The sequence below is a fragment of the Acinonyx jubatus genome, chromosome F2 (assembly GCF_027475565.1).
Source record: "Acinonyx jubatus isolate Ajub_Pintada_27869175 chromosome F2, VMU_Ajub_asm_v1.0, whole genome shotgun sequence".
NCBI classification, from domain to species: domain Eukaryota; kingdom Metazoa; phylum Chordata; class Mammalia; order Carnivora; family Felidae; genus Acinonyx; species Acinonyx jubatus.
The window spans coordinates 25,765,735-25,789,709 of NC_069394.1; the positions used below are offsets into that span (position 1 = coordinate 25,765,735).

The window sequence follows — 23,975 nt, forward strand, 5'->3', positions numbered from 1 at the left end:
TAAAGGATTTTTAAATTTTATTTTAATTTACATTCAATATGTCAGTTTCCTTCACAAAACTTCTCCTGCTCATAAAATATCAAATTTGACTTTGTTTATCCCGATCTGCTGTGAGAACTAAGCCCTTTGTTTCTACACCCCCAGAATGAGAATGAGTGGCAGTAGAACAGCAAAAGTAATGTCAATTTTGAAACATTCATGGAGTTTTGACTATGTGCCAGGCATTGTGGAAAGGACATGGCAAAATATGAGAGAATTAGTCACCGATTTCAGTTTAGTGGGACAAAGGCTGACACTTAACAAAAGAAAGAAATTGCAAATATAATAAGTGCTGAGAATGAAAAATGGAATGTGCTTCTTGGAGAGAAAACATTTAATGCAGGCTTCAAGGAGGAGGAGAAAGATGGTAACTTAGACTGAGACCTGAGGACAAGCACTAGTATTTATTTAAAAACACTGACTCATAGAATATTCAAAGTGGAAGAGACTTTTGAGGAAAGTGAATCAAATATACTCATTTTTTCTAGTTTAAGAAAATTGAGGCCCATAGTCACTATCGTACCTGAGACCAAAATGGAACCTTGAGCTCTTGCTTCTAATAGGGTCATTTTCCATTGTGCTGCATAGCTTCACACTGCATTTCTCCATGAATCCAATAATCACTTAATTTTAAATGTGGAAAATGCATTTAAGTCAATGTGAAGAATCAATGCAAGTAGAAGAAACATTGGAGACTAAAATGTCATTTCTTATCTGCTATAAGCAGAAGGTAAGATGTGAGAAATGTGAGTTATTTAGATTTTCAGAACTTGATTTTTAATGGCAGAGAACACAGTTTTTCTTCATTTGATTTTATAAAATCCCAATGTTATTTTTGTTTATCTCAACTGAGAAATCTTGATAGTTTTTATTCAGAATTTTGGAATAGGGCCAATATGACTATGTGCAAAGAGGTACATCTTTATATAAATGACTTGATTTCTAAATGTGGTACTGTATCATTTGGTGAACACAATGATGATTATAGTCACCCCCAAACTCAGTAGCTTACACCATTTTTTTTCCAAAACAATTATTTTTTATTTTTTCAAGTCGGCTGAATGTGGGCTGATCTAGGCTGAATTTGACTCCATGAGTCATTAATTCTTCTGGGACCAGTGAACTAAACCAGATATGGTCTTTGATAAATTCAAAAATGCATAGAATAAAAATTCAACAATACAGACATTTAAAAAACTCTGCTAGCATCTTGTTAAAGTCCATTGACCAAGTCAAATGACATTGGCAAACCCAGATTTGAGGCAGGTAAGAGGATTCTGCTCCCTTACCCTCCCCTCTTCAAAAAGAAAAGTGGGATAAGAGAGTAAATATTTTTAAATAATCTAATTTGCCACAAGCGCAGCCATCATAATAATGAAAAGCATTGATTGAGCTACTACTGAGATCAATATTATAGATACTTAGCCTTCAAGAGTACAGGCTACTTTGGAATAAAATCACATAGCCTAACTGTTGTAGTGATCTAAACAAGATGATGGAGAACTAGGCTAAGGGGATAACTTCTAAAAGGGAAAGGAAAAGACAAAGTGGGGATTAAAGAGTTCTTTCCAAAAAAGGAAAAAGAGGACTCAGACACAACTTGGTGACAATAAATAAAAAAGGTATAGTAAGGAGATATATATAGAGATGGAAATGTTCATAGTAGTCAAAACCTGCAGAATCCTTTTTTTTTGGCCAAGAAATACATTTCAGTGCTACTGTGTATATCCTTCCTTATTGTAAATATCAAGAATGTTTACAGAATTTAAATATTTAACTCCTACAGTATATTCATTTCATATAGAGTTTTAACAATAACATAAGAGGGATTGGAGCATGTATAAAATTTTTAACAAGCCTATCTATTGAAAGAAACAATAGAAATATTTTGGCAAAATATACCAAATTAAAGTTGATCATCAGGGCATTCCCCACATTTAATAATAAGGTGATATCATTCAGGTGTTAAGAACATGGACTTTGACTCAAACATGGCCTATGTATTCAGCTCTGTTGCTTGCTCATTGGAGATATTTGGCAAGTATCTTAAGCTTTTGATACCTCTGTAATCATCTATAAAATGTGAAGAACGATAGTTTTTACTTTACTGGAATGTTGTGAGAATTAATGAAAGAATGCATTCAAAGTCTTAATAAGCCTTATATTTTTACTATTATTCGTACATAGAATACATACCTATTATGCAGTTACATATAATTTTATATAAAGATTTTATCATTTCACAATATGTGAATTATTCAAAAACTTCTCTATCATATTCTGGGAAATGCAAACTTATTTTGTCTTCAAATAAATCAGTAGAAGAACATTTTAATGTGAACAAGTAGAATTTGAAATTAAAAACACATTACCACTTATATTAACACCCCCTAAAATTGTATACTTTTGTAGAAGTCTAACAGAATCTATATAATACCTATATGAGAAAAATTATAAAACTCTGATGAAAGATATCAAAGAAGAACTAAATAAATGGAGAGATAGCCCATGTTCATGAATACAGAGACTCAATATTTTCAAGATGTCAGGTCTTCCCAACTTGTTCTATAGATTCACCACAATACCAGTCCAAATTTGAACAAATTATATTGTAGATATCAACAAACTGATTCAAAAGTTTATATGGAGAGTGAGAGAACTCAAAATATCCAGCTAAGTATTGTAGAAGAATGAAGTAGCAGGACTGACACTACCTGACTATAAAGTCACAATAATCAAGACAGTGTGGTACTGTTGAAAATAAACAGATAGATCAATGGAACGGAATAAACAGCCCAGAAAATAGACCCATGTAGGTAGTCAACTGATCTGTGCAAAGCAGCACAGGTAATACAATAGACCAAAGATAGTTTTTACAACAAATTGTTCTGAAACAATTGGACCTCCAAATGTAAAAATAAACAAATCAAGGCGCACACTTTACATATTTCACAGAAATTAACTCTAAGTGAGTCATAGATCTGAACATAAAATGCAACACTGTAGAACTTCTGGAAGATAACATCAGGAGAAGTTCTAGATGACTTTGAGTATGGCAATGACTTTTTGGACACAACACCAAAGGCATAATCCATGAAAGAAGTAATTGATACGCTGAACTTTATTAAAATTAAAATTTCTCCTCTGCAAAAGACAAAGTAGAGAGAATAAGAAGATGAACTAAAGAATGGTAGGAAACGTTTGCAAAAAAAAAACACCTGATAAAGGACCGTTAATCAAAATATACAAAATGTCCTTAAAACTCAACAATAAGGTAATGAACATCTTAATTTAAAAATAGTAAAAGATATGAACAGACACATCACCAGAAAAGATATATAGAGTGAAAATAAGCAAATGAAAATATGCTTCACATCATATGTAATCAGGGAATTGCAAATTAAAACATCCACTACACCCCTATCAGAATGGCTAAAATCCCAATCACAGCACCAAATGATGGTGAGGATGTGGAACTACAGGAACTCTTAATTGCTGGTGGGAGTGTAAAATGGTAAAACTATGGAAGACAACTGGCAGCTTCTTATAAAACTGAACATGCTCTTGTTATACAATCTAGCAATAATACTCCTTAGTATTCAACTAAATGAATTGAAAACCTATGTCCACATAAATACTGCACATGTATATTTATAGTAGTTTTATTTGTAATTACCAAAAGTTGCAGTAACCAAGATGGCCATTCAGTAGATGAATAAATAAATAATCTGTGATATATCCAGAATAAATGAGCTATCAAACCATGAAAAAACATGGAGGAGACTTAAATGCATATTAGTTAAGTGAAAAAGGCCAATCTAAAAAGGCAAGATATTGTATGATTCCAACTATAAGACATTGTGGAAGAGGCAGAACTATGGAGACAGTAAAAAGATCGGTGGTGGCCAGGAGTTAGGGCACAGGTTGGGATGAAGAGGAATAATAGAGAATTTTTAGGGCAGTAAATCTATTCTGTATGGAACTACAATGGTGAATACGTGTTATTATATACCCTTGTCAAGACCCATAGAGTGTGCAACACCAAGAGTGAACCCTAATGTATATTAAAAACTTTGGAAGATGATGTGTCTGTCATTCTTCAGTTGCAACAAATGTACCATTATGTTGTAGGAACCAAAAGTGAGGGAGGTATGTGTGTGTGTGTGTGTGTGTGTGTGTGTGTGTGTGTGTGTGTAGAGAATATAAGGGAACTCTCTGTATGTTCTGCTCAAATTTACTGTTAACCAAAAACTTCTCCAAAAGGAAAAATTATTAATTAAAAAATTAAAAATTAAAAGTAGAACCTGATAGTACTCCCAAAGATACCTAAGTATTTTTTAAATTATAGTGTTTTATATTAATAGAAGTATATTTGAAAGCTTCAAGTGGTTACTCCCACTGATCTATTTAATATGGTTTTCTGATTTAGCTTACTACTCAACTTTCATGGCTATTCTCCGGGCTAGAAAAAATAAATAAAGGAAGGAAGGCAGGAAGGACAGAAGGAAAGCACCAACATTCTGAGAGCATCAGTAAACAACATAGTCTGGCCAGTACCCCAAACTGTCATTCATCTTGATTGTGCCTTCACAGCATTTCAGACTACATTAAGTTTATTTCAGAGGAAAAACTTTGACTCAAACTGACTTGCCAAAACCACTCAAAATAAAAGTATTATCATTTTCTGCTTGATATATTTCTGGTAGCAATAAGGAAATAGAATATTTTCTCTCTCTTTTAATTCAATTGTGAAGCCAAGTATAGTGGTCACCAAGTTGGGGCATTTTCAAAGAAGTTCCTCAGATGGAAGAAAATTTATTTTCTTATGTTTTTTGAAAAACAATACACACTTGGATTAAATTTTCTTTTTATAAATATCTTGCTTTATACTTTTTAAAATAATCATGTTGTCTATATTTCCTGCCAATTTTTATGGTTCATAAAAACATCATCAGCAACAAATATTTATTAAGTGCCAATCTGTATATGAATTTAAGATATATTTAATGGATGTCCTGAACAGAATGAAATGACTCATATACAAATTCAAACAACACATATACTGTAAAAGCAAGTGTAAAATAGAAAATTACACTGGCAGCCAATATCTGTTTACATCAGGCATATTTTTTTTTCCTCTTCATGGTTTGTGTGCTGTGAAATTATGTGGGAAGGGAAATTGCATCTTGCTTCTACTTAAGTAAAGAACCTGACAAAGCCTGGGAAAGTTTTCTGAATTTTTGCACATATTTAAAAAGATGTTGCATGATCATGATATTTGCATGTCTTATATTTTGGGGCATAGCGTCTTCCAAATTTCATTAGAAAAAAATGTATAACCTTCTGAAAATCTGATTCTTTGAGCTTAAAAGAAGAAAATGAAAGTGGAAAAATAAAATGCCAATAAATGTGCAAAATCTGTCCACGCGCTAAATTATCAGACCCAAAGCCACAGTTATGTTTAGGATCCTTTTACAGAACAGGTTGGAAGGTCAATAAAAATGTAGGATGAGATTTGAAATAAATTAAATTACATTCTTATCATCAGTCTTTACACCAGTGAATCAAATAAAGATTCTTACCCAAGGGCATATTTCTCAAACAGTCATGTAGAATTAGCAGACAAAGACTTCTGAGGGAAATGTAATGAAACAATCTAATATTCATTGCTTTAGGACTGATGCATAATTTTTAATATTAATTTAAATGTTCACTAACATTCAAGAATATATAATAGGATTTTTGGCCAAGCTCCCGTATCTCAAATCTGCATACAATGTGTTTTAAAGCAATTTTCCCATCTGAGGAAAGATCACCTTTAGATATGCAGATAGAAGTTCAAGATCCAACAAGATGGAATATTGCAAGACACCCTATAAAATATGCCTTCTGTAATGAGATTTGGACCTAGACTAGATGATGGGATTTAGACAACAACATAGCAAAAGTCAATGAAAACAAATAAATTATATCTTTCTGAATGGTTTAAGTTCTCATTAGCTAAATCTTAGACAATTTGTTTTCTGTTTATAAGCTTATGATTTATGTTCCAAAGAAAAAGAATTTGGCATCAGTAATATTCTATGACTTGTCTTTGGTAATTGCATAGAATGGGAACCAGAGGGGAAAAGTGAATTAAGAAACTATTTTAATCGTCCAGCCTAAACCCAACATAAGGGCAGTTGAGAAAACAACTTAAAAGACACCCTTAAAAGACAAAATTGACCATCCCTAGAATCCAAACAGATATTGTGAGAGCAATGTTGAAGTAGAGGGGACAGCCAAAGATAATGTCCAGGTTTCTGCTTGAGTTGGAGTGGACAGCTGTGACTTTAAGGAAATATTTTGTAGGGAAAGAAAAGCAGATGTGAAAGTAGGGAAGTAAAACAGATTTAGGCTTCACCCATTTAATTTCATTGCAAGATATCAAATTGAAGCTGTTAATATACAACTAGAATTCAACAAGGAGATCTGAGCTTTTTAGTCAGCAATCTTGTTGTATGGTATGGGGGGCTCTAGTGGGAAGATTTGAAGAACAAGTCATTATTTCCAGCTAAAATGTGGTGATTGGAAGGTATGGTGGTAAGCTATAGAATAACCTCCACAGTTCAGAGATGTGATACACATCTGAAATAAAAATATTTGTAGATTTGGTGGCTGTTAGGTAACTGGAAGACTCAGCAATGCATCCAGATGTCCCTGAGAAAATTGTAAGACATCAAGTCAGATGCGTAAATGGAGACCGGTTGGTCATGAGCAGGGAGAGACATGCTGACAGATATCAGCAGTAAATGTGCAATAATGGGTGTAAATGCAAATGCGTTTATAGGTATGGAGTGGAGGGAAGAATCAAGAAGTATCCATTTTTATAGCTGATGATCCCAATTTTCTTTTAAATAGAAAACAAGGTGTGCTTAGAATGTTTACGGTAAGCAGACTAGGAGTTATGGAGGGGAGGGAGATGGATGTAATTGGTGTAGCCTCATAACACCTTAGGTCCAAAGGTAGCAAGAAAAACTGTCTTGCTTCTCTGGGGAAGTTCAATCTAATTTCTCCCTTTGTTGTTGTTGTTGCGTTCTCCCTACTTTGGTAGAAAATGCGATATATTATTGTTCTATTCATGGTCCCACCATTATTTTAATATTAGCTCTAAAATTAAAATATGAATTTCTCATGATCACTTATTTTCCAAAATTCTCCTTGTTATCTCTCAGTTAGACAAAGACCCTACCCTAGTGAATTCTTTAGAAGGACGTGTGTGTACAATATTATAACAGTTCGTCATGTTCAAGACTGTTTTTTTTATACCTGTTTTACTCAGAAGACATCCTAGGTGGACATTATATCCTGTGAGTGCATTTTATTTCTATAAGTTTCTTAAAAATACTGTTACCTTACTTTGCATGTTGTTTTGGACAAGTCCAATACAAATCTAATTCCTGTCCCTTTGTGAATTATTCCAACTTTTGGCTTGGAAGCCTGAAGGATTTTGTTTTACTTTGCTTGTTTGTTTAACTGAAAGATTCATTAGAATTTATCTCAGAGGTGATTGTACCAGATCAGCTTTCTCTGGCACCCAGTACTTCCATTCAAGTCTAGACTTGAAGCTTCTGTTGCTGCTGTTGTTGTTGATTTAAATTCCAGTTAACATACAATGTAATATTAGTTTCAGGTGTACAGTATAATGATTCAACACTTCCATACAATACCCAGTGCTCAGCACAGCAAGTGTACTCCTTAATCACCATCACCTCTTTCACCCATCCCCCCACCATCTGCCCTTTGGTAACAATCGGTTCATTCTCTATACTTAGGAGTTAAGAGTCTGTTTCTTGTTTTGCCTCTCTCTCTCTCTCTCTCTCTCTCTCTCTCTCGCTCGCTCGCTTGCTCGCTTTCCCTTTGCTCACTTGTTTTGTTTCTTAAGTTCCATATATGAGTGAAATCATATGGTATTTGCCTTTCTCTGACTGACTTATTTCACTTAGCATAATACTCTCTAGCTCCACCCGTGTCATTGCAAATGGCACGATTTCATTCTTCCTAATGGCTGAGTAATATTCCATTGTATGTATGTATATACATGCATACACACATACAAACACACACATATACCATTTATTTATACATTCATCAGTTTTGGACACTTGGACTGTTTCCATAATTTGATGGTTGTAGATAATGGTGCTGTAAACATTGCAGTGCATGTATGCCTTTGAATTAGTATTTTTGTATCCTTTGGGTAAATACCTAGCAGTACAATTTCTGGATAGTAGGATAGTTCTATTTCTAACATTTTGAGGAAACTATACTGTTTTCTAGAGTGGCTGCATCAGTTTGCATTCCCACCAGCGGTGCAGAGGGTTCCCCTTTCTCCACATCCTCGCCAACAACTGTTGTTTCTTAGGTTATTGATTTTAGGCCATTCTGATAGGTGTGAGGTGATATTTCATTGTAGTTTTGATTTGAATTTCCCTGATGATGAGTGATGTTGACCATCTTTTCATATGTCTGTTGGCCATCTGTATTTCTTCTTTGTAAAAATGTCTATTCATGCTTTCTGGCCATTTTGAATTGGATTATTCATTCTTTGGGTGTTGAGTTTTATAAATTCTCTATATATTTTGGATACTAACTCTTCATCAGGTATGTCATTAGAAAACATCTCCCATTCTGTAAGTTGCCTTTTAGTTTTGTTGATTGTTTTCTTCATGTGCATAAGCTTTTTATTTTGATGAAGTCCCAGGGGTTTATTTTTGCTTTTATTTCCCTTGCCTCAGGAGACATATCAAGATAGAAATTGTTCTGGCCGACGTCAAAGAAGTTGCTGCCTGTGTTCTCCTCTAGGATTTTTATGGCTTCATGTTTCACATTTAGGTCTTTAATCCATTTTGAATTTATGTTTGTGTATGGTGTAGGAAACTGGCCCAGTTTCTTTACTTTGTATGTTGCTGTCCAGTTTTTCCAACATCATTTGTTAAAGAGACTTTTTCCCATTGGATATTCTTTTCTGTTTTGTCACCCATGTGACTGTGGGTTCATTTCTAGGTTTTCTATTCTGTTCTATTGACCTAGGTGTGTATTTCAGGGCCAGTCCCATATTGTTTTGATCACTATAGTTTGTAATATAACTTGAAGTCTGGAATTGTAATACCTGCAACTTTGCTTTCCTTTTTCAAGATTGCTTTGGCTATTCAGAGTCTTTTGTGGTTCCATACAAATTTTAGGATTGTTTGTGCTAGCTTTGTGAAAAATGTTGTTGGTATTTTGCTAAGAATTGCATTAAATGCATAGATTGCTTTGTTTATTATTGACATTTTAACAATATTTGTTTTTCCCATCAATGGGCATGGAATATCTTTCCATTTCTTTTGTCATCTTTAATTTCTTCCATTAGTGTTTTATAGGTACAGGTCTTCCAATTCTTTGGTTGGGTTTATTCCTAGATTTCTTATTATTTTTGGTGCAATTGTAAATGGGATTGAGTCCTTAATTTCTCTTTCTGCTGCTTCATTATTTGTGTACATAAATGCAACAGATTTGTAAAGGTCTGTGCATTGATTTTGTGTCCTGTGAGGCTTCTTTTATCTTAGGGAATTTTCTTAAATTATACATGTGAATATTAGTTTTATTGTACTGTTTTTATTTTCTTCTTTGGGGTTACTACATTAACTTATGTTACTTATCTGTCTTCTATTTCAGCTGCTTTCTCTGATCCTTTTTATTTCTTCTTTATCTCATTATTCATTCTCTTGGGTTTTTCTTTTTCCCATTTTATTTCATATATTTGAAAAAATTATATTTGAATGTTTCTCCCTTTGGCACTTTATAATCTATCTTCACTTGTATCATAATTTTATCATTTTCTTCTTTCTCATTCCTCAGTGAACTCTTTTGTTTCATTATAACCTGTTTTATGTCCATTTACAGTCCAATTTATATTTCTGATTCAAGGAGATTTTTATATCCCTAGTTGCTTGTTGGAATATGTTTAATTTAGCTTGGGGTGTTGTATTACAATTTTACTTAACTCCATGGTATTTCAGGTGAAAATTTTTATCATCAGAAACGTGTTGACTCCCATTTCTTATTTATCACAGTAGTTTCATATAAATATGGTTGGCTTTTCCCTATTCCTATTCATTTTATGGAGATCATTCCTTGTTTGAGAATGCCCTCTTCACCTTTGGGGATGAGCACTGGGTGTTGTATGGAAACCAATTTGACAATAAACTTCATATATTGAAAAAATAAAAAAAAGAGAATGCCCTCTTCTTTCCTCTTTAGAGTTTTTTTTTTTTTAATAGGTTATGTTGAAGAGAGTAAGAGAAGGGTTGACATGTCTTGTTTTTCTCTTGTTTCTTTGGCATTCCTCATTTTCCCCCATTTTTTTTATTATCTTCCTTCACTGCCTCATTTCCCATAAGTACTACCCTTTCAAAATATATGTTTATCTGCTTCAGAATTAATGCTCTCTGAGACTGCTAATTCTAGCTCCATATATTTTAAATCCCCTGCACTTACTTATTGTTGTGAACTACAACAGTCAGTCTCAGTACCATGTTTAATTTTGGCACTTAATATTTTACTTTATGGGATGATTTTGTCTTTGCTTTGTTATGTCCTCTATGCCTTCTACTCGACTTTGTCAGTCTGCCTCCACATTCCCCTCCTGTGCTCTATATTCACACTCATGCAGGTAGACTCTGTAGGGTTTTGTTTTTCTCTTCTTAGAAACAAGCAGGGGGTGTAGTATGCTGAAGATATAGGGCATGCATGGTTTTGTTTTCATCGTCGGTTATTTTTATAGTTTTTAGGGGTATTATAAGAGAGGTTCAGAATGAGGCAGCCACCATTTTTCTCAGACATGATCATATAACATTGACATTTAGAGTGACATAAGTTTTATAATTAATTCATCAGTTTAAAAACCCTAGTTCACAGATGACAAAACAGGACCACAGAGAATACAAGTAAGCTGCTGAGAGCCAAATGGCTGTTTCAGGTAGGAAATAACTGAATTCTGGGTTTCCAGTCTTTTCTCAATAATTGTGTTCCTTCTAAAAATTAAATGCAAATCAATAAATTTGGCTTCTGATATTTATACCTAAAATGATGAATGATCAAGATTATAACTGAGTAATAAAATAATGATGGATATTTTGGAACTGGTTAAGTGCATATTTTCAGTACATTTTACAATGAGCAAGGTAACACCCATTGAACCTGAAATATGATTTACTTGAAGGAGCTGAGATTTTCTTTTCCTTTCTTTTTTTTAGTGCACCTGAAATATGTAGAAAATTGAAAGATAGATTGCTTTGTATTTCAATAATATTTGCAATAATTTGAAAACTTACAACTGTGCTTCTATGCTAAGTTATTATTAATAAAACTGTCTCCTTCACTTCACTATTTATCTTTAATATAGAACTTTCTTCTGGTAGAAATCTAATTTAATTTTGATTCATTGTAGTGTTCAGTTACACATGAGAATAATAGTTTTAAAATATTATGCATTGGTTTCTAGGTTATCAGTGTTACATATTTTTATTTTAGTCAGGAGATTATCAGCTACGGAAGGCTGAGAATGCCAATTATGTGTAAACAAAACAAAATTATATGTATATAAACATATGTATATATACATGTGTGTATATATATGTGCATATATATATAGAAGCACTTTACAACTTCATCTGGTTAAATACTTTTTCCAAAATTTCAAGAAAATAACTTTTTATATAGTTCGGATTCTAGTCAAAAGAAAAAAAATGTCTTTTATTATCTCTGAAAAATTCAAATGAGAATTCATTAAATGAACCAAAATATCTGATTAAGTGAAATTTCATTTAAAATTTCAATGTTTGACATGCAACTCATCAGAAATATCATTGGCCAATTATGTCTGGTGAAGATTAGAGATATAGGATACCTAATAAGAGCCTATAAAATGATATCCAGATCTTTCCTAATATTTCCATAGTATTCATAAGGTCTACAATTTAGCACCATGTTTTTAATCGATGATGGAAATTTTGAAATTTAACTGTGAGAAGAAGTAAAACTACAGAAAGAGCAAGTTCAACAAAATTCAAAACTTATGTTTTGAATATTTAAGCTTCTGTTTTATATAGTAGGTTTGAGATGCCTACTCATATCCCAATAGGCATATGGAGTAGCTGCTGGGATATATGAATCAATAGTTTAGAGTAGAGGTTGCCACAGATGACCTACCTGTCAGACACTAGTGAGAAATCAAGAAAGATGAAGACTGAAAATTGATTTGAATGAGTGACCTTGACAAAACATGATTGGAATGCCTCTTTGCCTGGTTGGTAAAAGAGGAATTACAGGCAACAAATATAGACAACTCTGTAAAGGAATAATAGATGGAGGGAGATGTAAGACAAAGGGAGTTTTCTGAGTATTTTGTTTTTACATGGGAGGTATTCAACAATTATCATGCTGATGTAAGGAATCTAGTACAGTGCTGCTCCAAATACTAGTTCATAAACCATGTTTAAGAAGTCCAACGTGAGATAATGACTTGATGCAAGAATGAAATCAATGTATTACTACTTTCATTGACAAAGCCTCACTATGAGAAAAAAAAATGCTAGGTGAATTAAACAGTATATTTAAGGACATAATTGATATGCATTCTGGGAAAAGTCTTTGTTTTATAGCAGATTAGTAACAAACACTTGACAAGTTTTACCACCAAGTACTGGAAAGGGAAAAAGTAGATATATTGATACAATAGAGAAAAGGGAAATGTATAGAAAATGGTAGCAGATTCCTGCTGTTGCTAGCCCAGAGGAACTGCACTGTTTGTTAGTTTTATCAAATGGGTTGTTTTCCAGGATCTTGAATGGTATTTATCAAAGGCACTTATTAATGCTTCCTGGGTATCAAACTCTCCTGTCAGGTAGATAGATAGATGGATGGATGGGAGGGTGTGTGGGTGGATGGAGAGAGAGAGAGAGAGAGAGAGAGAGAGAGAGAGAGATAGGTTGATCTTTGCAAATTACTTAAGTTTTGGTTGAAAGATAAAAGAACATAAATAAAAAAAATATATATCAATACTTTTGCAAAACACTAGGTTCTTACTCATGACTGCACATTAAAATCACCTGGGTTACTGTAATAATATATTTCTTCCTCCAGGTAATCTGAGTTTATTCATCTAAAGTGTGTGCAGAAATTAGCCTTCTTAAGTTTCCCTAAGGATTCTAATGTACAGTCAAGCTTGGGAACTACTTTAATAAGGATTCAGAGATACAAAAGCCTGGCTCAGTGAACCCCAAGATCTAATAATCTAGCAGAGGGAGAATAAATAGCTTCATTAAGTGGACATTAAATAGAAAGGTAGCTTATGAAAAAGATTTAAATTGATATTGGTAAAATTATGAGTAGATGCGTAAGCGTAGTTCTATGCAAATGATTCAGATATCTGTACAATTGGGCATTTTTAAAAAATAATAGAATTTTCATAATGCAATTAGTGGATATAAGCATGAATCTAGTGATTTACTTATATTAATTGTAATTTAAACTTCATACACTTCTAATAGGATGGAAGGAGTTACTAATCAGTTTTTACAGATGAAGAAACCATGGCACAGAGAGGTTAAGTAACTTGTACCTGACCACAAAACTAGTAAACAGCCAAGTCACAATTTGGACACGGGCCATGTGGTTTTAGTGTCCATGTCTCTAACCACCCGTCTATTCTTTTCTCAGGATTTGTTGGTCGTTTTTTGGCCTGGCTAGATTGATGTATCACCCTCATATCTCAGTTCTGTTTTATTTGGTTCACTGTCCTATTTTATATTGTTTTATACTGCTTTTATGCATTTCTGCTGCCATAAATAACCACCCTCCCTCTGCAAAAGGCTGAATGTCAAATTATTATAGTATCATTTCTAAGACATTGTTGTCTTTTGCTATATATTCTTATAAGCCTAATTTGCTTTTGTACTTTCATTTCCTATTCTTTATTCATATACAGCTTGATAATCTCGGCTCCAATTTTTTGCTGCACATTTTCTTCTCCTTATTTTATATTTACTTCAGGAATCCCAAAGTTTCCTATGGCAAGTGATTATCTAAGACCATTCTACCATTTATTTTATATTCCAATGAGGTAGGTCCTAATTAATTGTCTATTAATCCTGACCTCTCTTAGTCTTTACAAAAGGTTTGCAAGCTAGGGCATTATTTACATTTTGCAGTTGTTTTAAAGGTTCACTGTCTTGCCCAAGGTCACAAATCTGGTAAGTGGTTGAGTTGGGATTTAAACCCCCCAGTTCTAATTCCAGAGTTCTTAATGACTGCAGTTTGCTGTGCCATTAGAAAGACTGATCTCCCAAGTTAGAACAGAAGTTCTGTCTCTCTGGCGCTGCTTGTCCTTTTGCATTAAATTGTCCCTTGGCCATAGTAAAGTGGCCGGCTATCAAAGGAAATCAGCCTTTCTACCCCTGGGGCCATGGAGAGCAGCAAAAATGCTTTCTCAGGGTTTTGCTTTCACCACTTAATGTCTACTGTATGATAGTTATGTCACTAGTAAAGATGCTGATTTTTTTAAAAATTGGCAGCATGGCCCTCATCTGTAAATTTTCCCAGGTGTGAGTTGCAGAGACACCTTTATTTGTGGCAGCAACTTGTTGATATTTCATGAATATATACATTTCACTATCAAAATACGTAACTTACCCACTTCAAGTTCCTAGAAGATATGAAAAGAAATACACAGTAGAACACTGATTTCTGAGCCAAGACTTAGAGAAAGGCCTTTGTTCTACCCCTCCAAGTATTGTTTCATTTGACTTTAATTTCTGACCAAAATATGGATGTATGTATATACGTATTTACTGCAAGAGTACTTTGCTTCTGGACAACTTAATTGCTATTAAGCTCCCCAGTGTGGAATAACATGGATTAAAGTCACATAGTCAATTTTTTGTGTTGCATTGTTTAATGTGTGTGATTTTTTTTCTCACAGAGTAAATCTGTGTTCCTGAATCCTCCTTCTCTGGTAGAGGATAGACAGAGATGAGAACTCCTTTCCAGTACAATCATTGATCGCATAGAGATGTTTTCCATCAAAGAAAACTGAGCGGAAGAGTAAGGGAAATGACAGCAGTATGAGGAGGGCTCACAGGCATAAAAAATCCAAAATACTTTAAAGAAGAGTTAGTGATCCAAATCACTCTGTAGACAATAGAGAATGCTAGACTCTACACTAGTTTCCATCCCAAAGTTATTCACTAGTGGCACTGGATGAGGCTTGCAATAGTTCCTGATGTTCAGTGAGCATCTGAAAAATATGTCCGGGGAATCTGTCTGATTAGAAATAAAGGACAATAGGTTAGGGTCCAGACACAAAGAAAAGATCTGACATGAGCTAACAAAGGTTTACCAATGAAAATGTGAAATAGAAAATGGGAACAGGCAACATGGAGAAAAAGCCAGCAAATAGGTACTTCCTCATAGTAAAGCCTTTGGTGTGTGTGTGTGTGTGTGTGTGTGTGTGTGTGTGTGTGTGTGTGTGTGTGTTTATCTTTGGAGAACAATGTGTTTTGTTTTGTTTTGTTTTTAATTCCAGTATGGTTAACATATAGTGTTCTATTATTTTCAGGTGTGCAATATAGTGATTCAACAATCCCATATATTACTCAGTGCTCATCAAGATAAGTGCACTGCTTAATCTCCTTCACCTAGTTCACCTGTCCCCCCACCCACCTCTCCTCTGGTAACCATCTGTTCTCTGTAGTTAGGAGACTTGTTTGGTTCGTCTCTTTTTCTCCTTGTTCATTTGTTTTGTTTCTTAAATTCCACATATGAGTGAAATCACATCGTATCTGTCTTCTCTGACTGACTTATTTCACTTAGCATTATACTCTATACTCCATTTATGTTGCTGCAAATGGCAAGATTTCATTCTTTTTATCTTTTTAGAGGGAGGGAGGGAGGGGGAGAGAGAGAGAGAGGGGGGGGAGAGAGAACACACACACACACACACACACAAGTGCGTGTGTCAGCAGGGCAGGGACAGAGGGGTAAATATCTGAAGTGTAAATCTGCCCTATTATCTTTCCTTCATCTTACATTTAGTGCTTACCATTTATCTTTTGAGTAAAATCCAATATTAAAGGCTCTCCATGATGACACCTTTTAACCCTGGCTTCCTCCTTTCCTCATCCCCCCCGTTCCCCACCTTCGCTATACACATGAACAATACTTTGTTTCTTGAACAAGTCATGATATTTCCTATATCTCTTCCTTGATCATCATATAAATGAGTTCTAGAATGTCTTTCCCTCACATATTATTTGGGATCTTCCTCTGCTATCTTCTTGATCCAACCCCAACCACTATGCTTCCCAGAGTCTGAAATATTCTTCTGAAAATTTGTTTGCTAACTCTTTTGAAAAGGACTTTTAATTTTCAGACTTACTAATATACACAGCAAATATATTTAAATTAATTGCTTTGAACGTATAAAAAATTAAGAAATATGTTCAAAAGTACAGCAGCACAGGGGCGCCTGGGTGGCTCAGTAGGTTAAGCATCTGACTTCAGCTCAGGTCATGATCTCCTGGTTCAAGTCCCGTGTCAGGCTCTGTACTGACAGCTCAGAGCCTGGAGCCTGCTTTGGATCCTGTGTCTCCCTCTCTCTCTGCCCCTCCCCTACTCATTCTCTCTCTCTCTCTCTCTCCCTCTCTCTCCCTCTCTCTCAAGAATAAAATAAAAACATTTAAGAAAAAGTATAGCAGCACAGATTTTCCTCCCTAATAATTAAAAATAATTAATTTGGCTATATTTCACAAATTGTTTTTTCACTTCTTTTGCTATTCTTTTGTTTGCTATTGTTACATACTTTAACAATTCATGTTTTCAAAAGAATCACTGCTGAGCAACAGTATCCAGCGATGCATAATCTTCCAAATCACTTTAATACCTCAGACAACTACCATTACATATATCAAATGTATAGAATTCTTTAGTATAGGCTCAGAAGTAAAGGCAGAAGGAGGCAGAGCTAGTGTGCTTCTGCACAGCAGATTAAACCATCAACAAACTATGGAAAAAACACTATGGAGGTTTCTCAAAAAATTAAAAATAGAACTCTAGTATGATCCAGCAAGTCCACTTCTTGGCGTTCATCTGAAGGGAACAGAAACACCAACTTAAAAAGATACCTACACATCCATGTTCATTGAAACATTATTTACAATAGCCAAGACACAAAGGCAATGTAAGTTGTTAAGGACGTTGTTGTTCCTTGAGGGATGAATGGATAAAGAAATTGCCCCCCCGCCCCACACAGCAATGGATTATTATTTAGCCATTAAAAAAGAATGAAATCTTGTTATTTGCAACAACATGAATGGACTTTGAGGGCAACACGGCAAGTGAAGTAAATCAGACAAAGGCACATACCATATGATTTCTCTTATATGTGGAATCTAAACAAACCAACAAGCTCATAGATACAGAGAACAAATTGTAGTTTGCCAGAAGTAAGGGTTGGGATGTAAGAGAAATATGTTAATGGAGTCAAAGGGGGAAAAAAAGAAAAAAATAAAAATAGAGACAGAGAAAAGTAAAAATACGTTCAATTTCTTTTAATCAAAGTATAAGCTCGTGAAGTTTTGGGAAAAAGTAACTTTTCTTGATCTAGAAATTGCTTCTTGGGATATTTTCTTTGTCCTGTAATTTGGATATATTTATTTAAACTTGAAAGAACTGTATATTGATTTTATATGAAATCATGAACAGGAATTTTTTTTTAATTTTTTCTTATAAATGAAAATGTTCTTCTCCCTACATTCATTCAACAATCCTTTAAATCTTTCCTAGTAAGCAAATATAAAAAAGGAACTCATGGGTGTATTTCTAAAGGACATTTTTTCCCATTAAAATTCTCATTTCTTAGTTCATTTCAACAGCACAGGACTTGCTGAAATGTCACTTGTATTACTTCTATTTGAACTAGCTCATATTTTAAATCATGTAGAAAAGTAAGATACTATGTTGAACCACTAATAAATGCATTCTGAGGATAGAAAAAAGTTTAAATCTTTAGGGAAATTCGGTATTTTCATCTGCTTATAAATTAGAAGAAAAAGGCTTAATTGGAATTTTCTAAAATACAGGGCTGATAGCAAGAAAAAAAAAACTAAAGAATTTCATGTGTTACTGGGAAAAGCAGAAACATCTATGTCTCGTAGTTCTGTCCAGAACCCAACATATATTATTGCAACACTTTGCAAATAATATAGATCCCACATGAAACAGTATTATTCCCTATACCCAAAACAATATCTCTGTTCATTTAAAAAATTTTTTATGTTTATTCATTTTTGAAAGACAGAGAGAGGCAGAGCACAAGCAGGGGTGGGGCGGAGAGAGAGGGGGACACAGAATCTGAAGCAGGCTCCAGGCCCGATGCAGGGCTCAAACTCACGAACGGTGAGATCATGACCTGAGCCAAAGCTGGATGCTCCACCCAGGCACCCCTATTTCTGTTCATTTAAGAGCAAAGCCCAATAAATAATGTGAAATTGAATATAAGAGAAAATATTTCCATTTACTTTTAACAAAATAATTAACATATACATAGTTTCTTTGAACGAAACATAGAAGTAAAGATCCTTATTTTTCATCTAGAGTATATTATTTTAGTATCTGGATCTGAAAGCTGTAACAGTTGGCACATTATTTTTGGTTAAAATGATTGTGTTATTAAATTTCAAATAATCTTTGTGGTATTGATAAACTATATCGGAGGGATGAAAAAAGGGAGAAAAGTTTATCACTAATTTTGCTGAACATATTTAATAAGATTTTTTACCTATGATCTATAGCCCTCACCTCTTTCTTGAGATCCATATCAAATTGTTAATATTTTCAGCCAGCTGTACCACAAATTTTTATGCTCAATATGTCAGTCAAATCCTTTACATTTCACTGAAACCTTGTTTTCATATTTTCCTTTATTTCTCCTCTGATAAAGACTAACAGGTAGATAGTAGGTGCTTCAAAACCACTTTTCATTCTGCCTCCCATCCATGCTTTTTCTCAGTTATGTTTCAAAATGACCCCTTCTCTTAGAGAGAGGGTTATGTATCCCCATGTCAGCCATTTATTATTTCTTTCTCTTGACTTACTCTAGTCATTTTATTGCTCTCTCTATCCTTGGTATATGCTTTCTTCATTCCAAATTTATCTTTATAAAGCATAAATTTGATCATGTAATTCCCTGCTTCATTAACACTAATCAGCCAAAAGCCAACCAGCCAATTAACAACAACAACAACAACAAAATGTTAAATTTGCATGGATTATATCATACAAAATCAATTTAGGAAATTAATTTTATATAATATATAATAAAGCATAAACTTCTTGGCATGCCGTATTGGACCCTTTATAATTTGTCTGCTACTTACAAACAACATGGAAAACAACAGTTAATATGGCAACTTATGTTAAATGAAAATCAGATCAAGAGCTCTACTGAATATTTATATTCTAATTGCAAGTAGTTAAAGGTATTGGCAATTTACCTCTATATTCTCCAGTATATTTAGCACAGTACCATGGGCAGAACAGCTGCTTGATAATATGTGTTTAGATTGAACCAGCTAGTCCAATATTCTTTATTTTCCTATGATAATGCAAATGCACACAGAAGTAAAAGACTTTGCCCAAAGTAGATAAAATAAACAGAACTAGAACTCACGTCTCTTTAAGCATGATGATATACATGTTGCCTCTTCCTCGTAATTAAAAAGATGATGCAGATAGGTATTTGTTACCAAGAACCTCGTGTAATAAAATAGTTCATAGTTCAGAAATAATTGTGCAAGATCAAAGACACGAGAATGCCATCTGGTGGTAACTTATGCAAAGCAGCTGGATTAAATGACCTGTAACTGTTAATAGAAGGTGAACTAGAGGGTCAGGGTTGATATAACTTTTCAGGCTTATTAGATGATATCAAAGGTGAACAATTAGAAATACATTATTGTTCACATAGTTCATTCTATGACTAAAACATTCATCTTTGAGATATTTGGTGGCAATCAAGGGGAGTTACAGTGACAATAGAATAGAATCAAACTCATTATAACTTCCATATGCCGTCTGTATACATAAACACATGGAACGTGATGTATTCATTCAGTGGCACCTGTACACAAAGGATAAATAAATATTAAGGCATGCTCAAAAAGTAAAAAGACTAAATTAACTAACAATATGAAAATTTTTACATATATTAAGAAGCATATATTTGTTTATATGTTTTATAGCATATTTGTAGTATCAAATAACGTTTCAGTGTATTTCAAACCATACTATATTCAATTTGTTTAAGAATTACATCGCTGGTGTCCTTTTTTGTGAGTGACTGAGGCATTTCTATTCAGCAGCATGCTTAATGAGAAGTGAATGAAACTATGGCATGGTCCCACCAGTAAGTAAATCTGGAGTTGACTCCATGTTAGTAAATAAATTAGAAAAATCGGCAAGGTAATTTGAAGTTGTCCATGGTAAATTGAAACAGAGATTGCATCTGCTTTTTTAAAAAGAGATATGTGTGACCTTTTAATCAGTCCACTGCTTTTTTTTTTTCCTTATGGACATTTTTTTGCATTAGCAAAACCCATTTGCAGAGGGCATAACTCTGGGGAGAAGTTTGTTTAAATAATCACATCTTCACAAAGGCGAATATTGTCTAGTACTGTGGTTTTAAAAAGAAGAGTTTTTTTTTTTCCAGTAACAGGGCTGTCAACAAATGCCTTATAAGACTTTTAAATCAATCAGAACACACTGAAATTAGAACTCTTGGGGGATCCACTGAGTCATTCCCCCTAAAAGCGCAGCACTGGCCTGGCTATTCCTACTTAAAGCTTGAAATTTATGCTGGGGGTTTGGGAGGAAATAAGACTACAAAAATGCAAAAATGCCTTAAAATGCATATTGCTTTTAAAGCTCATTGACTTTCAAAAAGAAATGCAAAAACACAAATTCTTTTATTTGTATTATATCTTGTTTAGCATCAAAACAATGCACTGTGCACTGTTTAATGGGCTTCAGTTTTCATTAGCAAATATTTAAAGTCCTTTGTATTAATGCATGATCTACGTGTATATGTAATAGCTTTTAATAGACATTATGGACTAAATCTTTTATATTATTTACAATATAGCATTTAGGTGTATAGAAGGCTTACACATTCATTCATTGATCTCTGCTAGATAAAAAGTTTTACTTCTGGAAAATTTGACCTAGAATCTGTATGTTATATTGGTTTTTATTTGTAGCCATGCCATTTCCTCAAAAATTTTAGCAAAGCTAAGGATAGAATGGTGCCTTATGGGGTGGGGAAAGAGGAGATATTTGTGGAAAAGCAGTGAGTTCAGTGGTTAAGACTTTAGTATTGGAATCAGATGGCCTTATTTGAATTTGGATGCCAATACTTATTTGCAGTGTGGCCTTCCTAACTTACTTATTTTGCCTCATGTTCTTTACTTGTAATATGTGCTTATTAATAATATCTCATAGTATTGTTGGAAGGAGCATGCGTACTTAGGCAAGTGCATGATATGTATCACACTGAGGAAATAATAGCTATTATTTTGAGAATGGTAATTATTACTACAAGATACAATTTTGCTCAAATATAGGATTTCTTTCAGTAAAAATATATTCTAAGGAACAGTGAATAGAAGAAACATCATTAAGAGACTGAGCAAATAACACTTTTTACAATAATGGTTTGAAAATAAAATCAATTTATAGTTTGCAAATTGAATAGAATCAGGCACTGTATATATTAAATGTGGACTGGATTTGCTATTACAATATTAGATTCTGTCACCATATGCAATTGTTGTATAGTAGTTCATCTTTAGATATTGCCAACAAAGATCTAATCATGTAGTAGAAACCAAATAGAATTTGTAAGTTTGGTTCTATGTAACTCAGGCAATGTAAATTTTATAAATTTGCCATTGGGGCTCTCTTTATCAGTCTAAAACCTAAGTTCTGATCCTACTGGAAAAACTTGTAAGACCTAACTAAATGCGCTGAAGATATCACTGGCCCTTCTCTAGGACAGAGAGCTTCTTCAAAGATGGGTCATCAAAGACATGAGGCATTTGTACCATTTAATACGATGGGCAAACCCTTCTTTATCTCTCAGCAGTTGATTTAATTGATTCTGTCCTCCTTCCTGAAAATCAGAACCAACAGAGATGTTTATTAATTCCTTCAGTTGTATATTTAGGCCTTTATTACTAACTTGTTAATGAAACAAATGTATCAACAAGATGATAGATAGATAGATAGATAGATAGATAGATGATATTCACAAGAATCATGTGTACTTGAACTAACAAGTCATATCCTATAATAATCTCTTCGAGTAAAACATCTTTTATAAAACATTACTAGGGAAAAAAAAATAAGTGAAAAAGTCATTGAAACACTCTAATCAAAAACCTCCCATAGACTAGTGTGATGCATTATTATCCATTTTGTTGATGTACCAAAATATTGCTACATTTTTAAAGTTGAAATAAATCAATGGGGCGGGGGCCAAAATACAAGATTATTCCAAAATGTAAAATAAAAAAATACAGTAAGCAGTGTCAAGACACCCTTTTACAATTAAAAAGAATCAAAAACAAAACCCTGATCTTTTCCCAGTGTAGCATTTGTACAATTCAGAACGTGATGCCAAGGAAACTGTGTTATTAATTTCTTGTTTCCTAAGAAAAACAGATGGTAAAAGAAGTTATATTTTGGGGAATTTTTCTTAGAGCTTCTGGAGAGTTCTCTTCCATGGAGAATTAAAATGAATTCAGTGAGAAGGCCCCCATATCAAGCCACTTAAGACAGAAATGCCTCCCTGTCCTGCAGCATCACCAGTGAGATTAGGCTAGTCCGAATTTCTTCCTTTGGCTAACTATCTAATCTTTAAAATACTCCTGTTAGGGACACCTGAACATGTTTTAAGTTGGCATTAGTTGTATTGGGGTAGCAAAGAGAAGGCTCTGCAGCTTATCCAGACACCTTTGGCAGCCAGCCCTTGCACATTCGATGCACTTGGAACAAGTGACCGATGTATTATACCCCTTGTTTCACATAGCCAGAACACAGTCCTGGAAACAAGTGCTAATAAGAGAAGTGGCACCCCTCTCTATTATACCTAATAAATCACTCACAAAATATTTCTAATCTCCACAATTCTGGGCTCTAGTAGCATAGAGGTCTTACTTCCTATGAGGGCAGAGTTTTCACCAGAGGATACAACAATTTCATGTTCTTTGAGGCTGACATCCTCTGGCCACATTGAACTTCTCAAGCCACTCTGTCAACAGGCACATAAGGGGTTTATTCTACTGGCTCGGGTGACTGATTCTGATTATCCACAGGGAATAGAGTTGCTGGTATACATTGGGATTAAGAAGGAGTGACTTGGAAACTGGTAAATTTTGCAGGCTTTCAGTAAACACTTTCATGTACAGAAATGAACTCATGGAGAATTACAGAATTTTATTTATTTGTTTTTAATGTTTATTTTTGAGACAGAGAGAGAGAGCATGCAAGAGAGAGAGGAGGGGCAGAGAGAGAGGGAGACTCAGAATCCAAAGCAGTCTCCAGGTTCTGAGCTGTCAACACAAAGCCGTATCTGGTGCCCAACCTCACCAACCGTGAGATAATGACCTGAGCCAAAGTTGGTCGCTCAACCAACTGAGGCACCCAGTCACCCCACAGAATTACAGCATTTTAGTACCAGTGGATTCATAAATGGCTCAGACACTTCAGGAATGAAGGTTTGGGTCACATCACCATGACCAGCTAAAATAGTGGAAGAATACAAAATGATTAGTGAAGAAAGAAATGATGGACTCCCAAAA

General features: G+C 34.2%; 1 protein-coding gene across 6 annotated transcripts in view; it reads left to right on the top strand.

Annotated features, from left to right (window-relative positions):
• The window catches only part of CSMD3 (CUB and Sushi multiple domains 3), a 1,242,277-nt gene that overhangs the window by 693,183 nt on the left and 525,119 nt on the right, over positions 1-23,975 (top strand). The gene's annotated exons all lie outside the window — the stretch shown is intronic.